This window comes from Crinia signifera, chromosome 7 (genome assembly GCF_055691185.1).
Source record: "Crinia signifera chromosome 7, ASM5569118v1, whole genome shotgun sequence".
Classification (NCBI taxonomy): Eukaryota; Metazoa; Chordata; class Amphibia; order Anura; family Myobatrachidae; genus Crinia; species Crinia signifera.
This window is the reverse complement of record NC_139223.1, coordinates 68489251-68497039: the sequence shown is the minus strand read 5'-3', so window position 1 is coordinate 68497039 and position 7789 is coordinate 68489251.

Below are 7789 nucleotides of genomic sequence, written 5' to 3'. Positions count from 1 at the left end.
AACGTGGCTATTGTAGGTGAAAAGACCTGCTGGTGTCCCCTGCGAGTCTGACTTACGGGTGTACCGGGGCAACTGTCCGAAGACTGTCTTCAAGTATTACCTCCCTGGGACATCCGTTGGTTCAAGCCTGCCTCCCCTGCTCTTTTAAGGTACTCGCTCTTTGGATCCTAACAATATGATGTTGTAGCATCCAATAGAGTGGGTGTTTCTTTATGCAGGAACTTACGTGGATGTTATTTAATCTTTAAATTGTTTTTATAAGGTGACTTTTTGGAGAAAAAAAATGGGTACTTGTTTCCTATCTGGGCGCCCACTAAGTTAATTGCGCACCATGCTATTCTCCGTAGAGAAATCGGATCGCATCGCATCGTACACATACACGATATTGAACGATGCAATGCGATGCGATGCGATCCGATTCGATTTCCCATAGGAAACAATGTTAAATGGCTCAATTTAGCCAAATTATCATAGGAACAATAGTAAATGGGCCAAAAACACCCCTGAACATTGAAATGTCCCCCCAAAAGTAGTTGACGCCACCCCGCCATCAACGTGAACCCGAAGCGTGGCGAGCGCAGCGGTACGCGTCCTCCGACCTTTTCATGCCCTACTATCCACGTCGGCGTGGAGTGAGAATAGAATAGTGTGGCGAGCGCAGCGAGCCACCGAGCCCGAAGCGTGGCGAGCGCAGCGAGCCCCGCGAGGGGACGCGGATACCTTCACAGGTAAACGCGTCCCTTCGCGGGCTTCCCAGGTGTCCGCGTCGCCCGCGAGGGGACGCGTATAACTGTGAAGGTATCCGCGTCCCCTCGCGGGGCTCGCTGCGCTCGCCACGCTTCGGGCTCGGTGGCTCGCTGCGCTCGCCACACTATTCTATTCTCACTCCACGCCGACGTGGATAGTAGGGCATGAAAAGGTCGGAGGACGCGTACCGCCGCCCCTCGCGGGCTCGCTGCGCTCGCCACGCTTCGGGTTCACGTTGATGGCGGGGTGGCGTAAACTACTTTTGGGGGGACATTTCAATGTTCAGGGGTGTTTTTGGCCCATTTACTATTGTTCCTATGAGAATTTGGCTAAATTGAGCCATTTCACATTGTTTCCTATGGGAAATCGAATCGGATCGCATCGCATCGCATCGCATCGTTCAATATCGTGTATGTGTACGATGCGATGCGATCCGATTTCATTACGGTGCCGTACGTACAAAACCTGGGCGCCCAGATAGGAAACAAGTACCAAAAAATGTGTCATCTGTTGCCACTGTTTCTCCTTGTTCTGGCAGATTTTCTTTGAATAGCAGCACTCAAAGGGTTACATTTACTAAGATGTTAGTTCTATTAAAGATGGGATGTTGCCCATAGCAACCAATCAAATTCTATTTCTTATTTTTTAGCAACTTCTGGAAGATAAGAGAGAGAATCTGATTGGTTGCTATGGGCAACATGCATCTTCTATAGAACTTCCATCTCAGTAAATTTATCCCAAAGACTCCTTATGAATATGAACACAAAGAATATGTCCAAAGTTTCAGGACATTAATATCTTTATGGTCAAGGATACTTGTACAATGAACATCTAACCTTTAATGACACCGTTTTCTATGTCCTGACGACGGGGTGTGCCGACCCCGAAAAAGGTTGACCATGCTGGATTAAAGTTGGTCCCACTTTTGCATTTACTCACAGTCTCCGAGTGCCCTTCTCTTCTTCGTGGATATTGATAACGCCTAGTTATGGAAAATTACTTTATAACCCTTAGATATAACGGCAACACTGAAATAATTGCACACCAACACAAACTTGTAAAAAAATGTATAACAAAACTTTACTTGAAAAAATAGCTTGATTACAGGTATTTGCAAATGCAGACTAACACAAGAAACATAAGCTATTAGATAAACAATAATTCTAGATCAAATCAAAATGGAAACCTATCAAGGACAGTGATCAGCCATTGAACCTCATTTCATAGTTAACTCCAGCCCCCTGCTTGCCTGTTATTCCTCAACTCCCTTCCCCTTCCTTCTCTAACTCTGATATTTAAATCTTAATCACATTACTTAATTACTCATAAGCATTGAGTCTTATTGGCAAGGTCTGCTTTCAATCATGATGTCATAATTAACCCAACACCCAACTTCCTTGTTACTAGGGAAAGATTCAGTGGCCCTGTTCCCATATTATTGATAGATTTGTGGAGACTAGCTGGATGTCCTCGCTCTCTGTACTGTCAACATTGCATTCTTACACTTATAAAATCAAAAACAATTTTTTATAAGAAATCACTTTTCCAGCACTGTTCTGAATCTTCAGCCATTCTAAATTGCACTCTCCATGCTTTTTGTACTGTGTGATGCGATGCCGTGGGAGTGCGCATCGCATCACGTCGCATTGCAGGCTTTTCATCGCTATTGAGAATTTTTTCCTCATCCAAATGATCTCTTACAGTAGTTCTGTGACAGTGTCTGCCAGGTCACAATCCAAGCTAGCATCAATATGCCTATAACCTGATCCTTGCTTTATAGGGGGATGAATGATGGGTGGCCTTCAACACAGAAGAATGTCACTATAAATACAGGATATGCCAATTAGCTTGTACAAGTCCCCATCCATTTTCCAAGTATAAGGGAATTCCTTCTTTATGAAGCTGTAGAAATCAGTCCAGTCTTCTTCGATGATATTCTTGTTTTTTACAGTAAAGCTTGAAAACAAATATATATATATATATATATATATATATATATATATACAGGGAATGAAGACAACGGCACTCTGAGGTCTTGTTTAAATAGAATAAGTGTATTCAAAGATACATGCTGCTGCTGACGTTTCGGAGCTCTCGCTCCTTTATATATATATATATATATATGCTCCAGCTGGGACGCCAGCATGCATTAAGTCAGGAATTCAGTCAAGTCTTATTAACATTTACAGTTTTAAATACCTTATTGCTTGCTAAAACATTGTACATTATATGTTTGTTTGTCTATCATACCTCAATTTCTGTTTTTTACCTTCCTATACTGTTTAGATTATTATTTGTTTATATAAACTTCTTACCTTAAGTACAGCATGTCCTCCATCATTGTGCTCAGCGTGATCTTATTATTCTTTTTATATACTAATTTACTACCTTATTGACAGCACGGTGTGTACCACCCAAAAAATACAAATCCCAGCATGCCTTGCCACAGTTTTAACACTCCCTTATAGCAAAACTGTGGCAAGGCATGATGGGATTTGTAGTTTGACAGCATCTGGAGAGCCACAGGTTGGCCAGGCCTGACATACATTGTGGTAGTGACTACATGTGCCAGGGTGCCAAACACATAACAGCTCTCAATTTTCTATACCTCACCTACTAAAACCATTTTGTATCAGTCTGCTGACCTACAGCTTCCCACGCCATAGCCACATGTACACATTACAAATCTATGGGGGTAGGAGAGTGATCAAGTGAGGAGAGATAGAGGATATATTAGTATTACTAAATAATAACACATTTGTAAAACTGGGGATTTTATCCGGTACATCCAGCAGGGTAAGACCCTTCTTGTAGGCAATATACGGTATACATAAAAGTGACACTGCTAGAAATAAAATAATCCTATTACCATTTGTTAAGGAAAATTACATTAACACATTATTTGTATTGCTTTACACATTCACTTTAATAGTCCCAAGGGGAGATTTATGAAACTTTAGAGAAATAAATTGGCAAACTATAAAATACCAGTCAGCTGCTAACTGACATATTACAGGCTCTATTTGAAAAATGACAGTTATAAACTGGTTGGTTATCGCTTGCTACTTTATCTTTCCCCAAGGTTTGACACATCTCTCTATCCCAAAGTCAGATTCTAGATGTCATTATGACATCACAATAGATCTTTGGATCATAAGAAGGGATAGGCTGAAACAGAGTCTTTAGAAAGGTAGTTATTGGAGAAGAAGGATTACAATTTTTCTTATCTGGAGAAAAGTGTTTTCTGTAATCATTTGTGATAATTAATATTATTACCAACAACAACCACAACACATATAGTAGCACCAATGGAAGGTAAGTGAACTTTTTTTTTACAAATACAGTACATACATACATACATACATACATACATACATACATACATACATACACATATATATCTTTAGAACAGGTTATACAATACACAGCTTACAACAAAACAAAAAATTACAGCACAGCATCAGTCATAAATGGGGTGGTAATTCTAACTAAATATATTGTACAAGAATAGAATAGGGGTAAAGTGTTTTTCTATCAGCTGTCTACTTACCCATGGCTACATGTGAGTTATATGGTGATAATAAAGTTATTGTCCCTTATCCTACACAATAGTACTTTACTGTATACATGTTACATCTCATAGTAGTGCCCCTTATTCATGTTACATCACACAGTACTAACCATTTTTCACATTACACAACACAGTATGTCCTTTACACATAACGGCACACAGTAGTGCACTTTATACACATAGGGGGAAATTTACTGATATGAATTCGTAAAAAATAGGTGTATTCGTAGGCAGAAATACACCTATTTTTTACACATTTGTATTTTCGGGATTTACTATATCGAAAATACAGCAATTCGTATTCCTACAGATGGCACATTCATATTTGTATGTACAAATACGAATGTCTACACCATCGATAGGATACGACAGGAATCACCATTCAAAAGAATGGTGGTTCCTGATTTACTAAGCAGCCGTATTAATAATACGGCTGCTAATTGGCATGAAACAGCCACGAAAATACGGCAGGAAAATACACCTTGATTTCCCTGTCGTATTTGCTTTAAGCCTGCATGGATCAGTCAGATCCATGCAGGCTTTAGTGTAAAATAAATAAATATTTTTTTTTTTAAAATGGCCCGGCTCCTTCAGCCTGGTGCTGGTTACAGCTGTGGGGGGGACCCCACGCTGTTTATTTATTTATTTATTCTATTTTTTTGCAGACTGCCTAAAAAATTTGTATAAGTGGCCGTAGATATGTGCAGCTAATACGAATTACTACGACATCGGAGGGTTACAAAGACTTTGCATACAGCTGATACAGGCATATGCAGTCGTAGGAAAAATACTAATACGAATTTCTAGGGAATTCATATTCGTAAATTTCCCCCACAATGCCACACAGTAAGGTGCGGCATAAGGTGTACAAGGGTATTACTAAGGTGTAAAACCTTAGTAATACCCTTGTACACCTTATGCCGCACATTAATGATCCTTACACATTATGCCACACATTCCTAATGCCCCATATAGTGCCACACAGTAATGTGACAGAAACTTTGAGATATTTCATGTACCTCTCTTTTCTGTGAGTAATTTCATGTTCCCCACTACACTTTCCATCATTTTTAATTTGTCCCCTTATAATTAGTTAATTAATATACCACCCCCCTCCCCCTCTTTTTAAAATGAATTCCCGGGTGCTGACCATTGAAGCTAAGCCAGCCCTAGGCATGTGAAGCATGCCCCTATATTCCAAATGGCCTGGACATTTTCCTAGTTTCCTTATGCCTGTGGCCATCTCTAAGGGGGATATTCAATCGCCGTCAAGCATTTCCCGTGGGGGAGATGCTCGACGGGCCCTATTCAATGCTGTCTTCCCCGACAGCATTGAACAGGGTTTCCTGGCAGAACGAGCCCGACATCTCTAGCTGTCGGGCTCGTTCTGCCGAGAACAGCCGGGAAGTGACGAGCTGCCGGCTGCATCTCGTCACTTCCTGGCCGCAACTCGCGGCCACGCCCCCTTCTCGTCCCGCTGCAGGCGGGACATTGAATCCCGCCTGCATGTTCTCGGTCGAGCTGACCGAGAACGGGACTGGGTCACGGCAGGCGAGCAAGCTCGTCTGCCGTGACCCGAAGATTGAATACCCCCCTAAGTTGGTAAGTACTAAGTAGTAGGAACATTTACAGGGACATATATTTCCCAGGGTAAATGTAGGAGTGTTCTTAGAAATGAGGGCTGTATAAGAGATTAGCTAGGGTGTGGTATGGCAGATTGCGGATGTTTGTACCATATCGACTAATGCAGGCCTGGCCAACTTGGGGCTCTCCAGATGTGGAAAATTACACATCCCAGCATGCTTTGCCACAGTTCTAGCATTCTATAATAGCAAAACTGTTGCAAGATATGCTGTGACTTGTAGTTTCACAACAGCTGGAGGGCCACAGGTTGACCAGGCCTGCTCTAATGCCATCATTTGGGTAATGACATTATGAATGCCACCTAATTGTGAGGGCGGGATATGCATAGCACGGTTTGTTTGATGGTTATTGGGTGGGCCATAGCCAGTGAGATGTGGAATTGGGGAAGGACTGTGATAGGCTGCTTCTTCCCATTGTAATATTCCTAAAGGTTTATATGTCTTTGCTTCACAGGTGCAGTAACAGCAGGCATTCCAGCAGTAACACCATCTGCTGAAGAAGTATTACAGGCCCAAAACATACTGGCCCAATATGGAGACATCATCCCACCAGCCCCCATTAGTAGTAGTACGTATGGTGAGTAGTAATATTACATTTGTATTTATTAGGAGTAAGAAGTAGTTTGCAGTGTTCCCTCGTGGCCGACATCGGCAAGTGTGTATTTACTTGCCGCCCCCCCAAACAACTCTGTTCTATAAATGTTTATACAAATACATTGCTATATATAACTTGGCTGTAAATTAAATGCATTTATTAACCAAATGTGTTTTTCTTGAACAGAAGACAAACTTCTAGACTGTATCGTCTATGGAATAATACCATCACTGATATTGCTTGTAGTGATAATCATTTGCATTTGGTAAGTTATTAATATTATACAGATCCTGTTACTGCATTATTGCCTAACTATTATTTACTATATCATCATTAAAGGCAGCACTAGGGGGTTGCAGACTACATCCCATTGTCACCCTTCCAGGGGGTGTTTCCGACACTCGGAGCAAGCGGTCCACCTCTCCTTTATACACAGGAAACAGTGTAGTTACATTTGGGTGGGATCTCTTGGACCTAGTATTAATGGTGGGCTTGGAGGGTTCTCTTTCCAGGAATACAATTATTATCTCTAACTAACTTTTCCTTATTTATTTTTTTACAGGAAACGAAAAAAGAAACAACATGATACAGGTAACAATAGTTAGATATTGGATATACATAATAACACCACAGGATTGTCCAGTGGAGGATTTTACCCCCAGACAATGTGCCACTGTGCTCAATGTTAGTAAAGACAGATGCAGTTCACCAGTCCAGGCTGTGATAGGCAGAGAGCTGGCTTCCTCTTGGAAGCCACTCCCTGCCTTACAGTGCAGTCCTAGCTGGCTTTTATGGGCTGCAGTCATTGCAGTCCATAGAAACTCAGTGTTTGCACATGCTGTTGAATGCTGGAACCACTCCAAAGGATCAATACCAATCCCTAAGCAGCGGTCGTTTGCTGCTTAGCTAGCGGCATAACATAGATTGGCCGAATGCCCATTCATGAACACATCTCCTCACATGTGGCCGTAAGTCAGTCTAGACTTACCTTTATTTCCGTCAGAGATGGCAGGCGCTGACGTCATGTGATGACAGCCGTCCACCCCCCAGCAGGCATCGGCCCGCCTGCGTTCCCAGGGGGAACACCCATATAATGCTGGGCATTCCCCTGGTCCAGCCCAATGTCCGCCCCCTCTGGAGTGAACAGCTCGGCAAGTGTGCACATGTGCAAATAGAACCACCATTGGAATGGGGACAAATGTGGCCCCTTCTGAGTGATACAGAAGTAGGCCC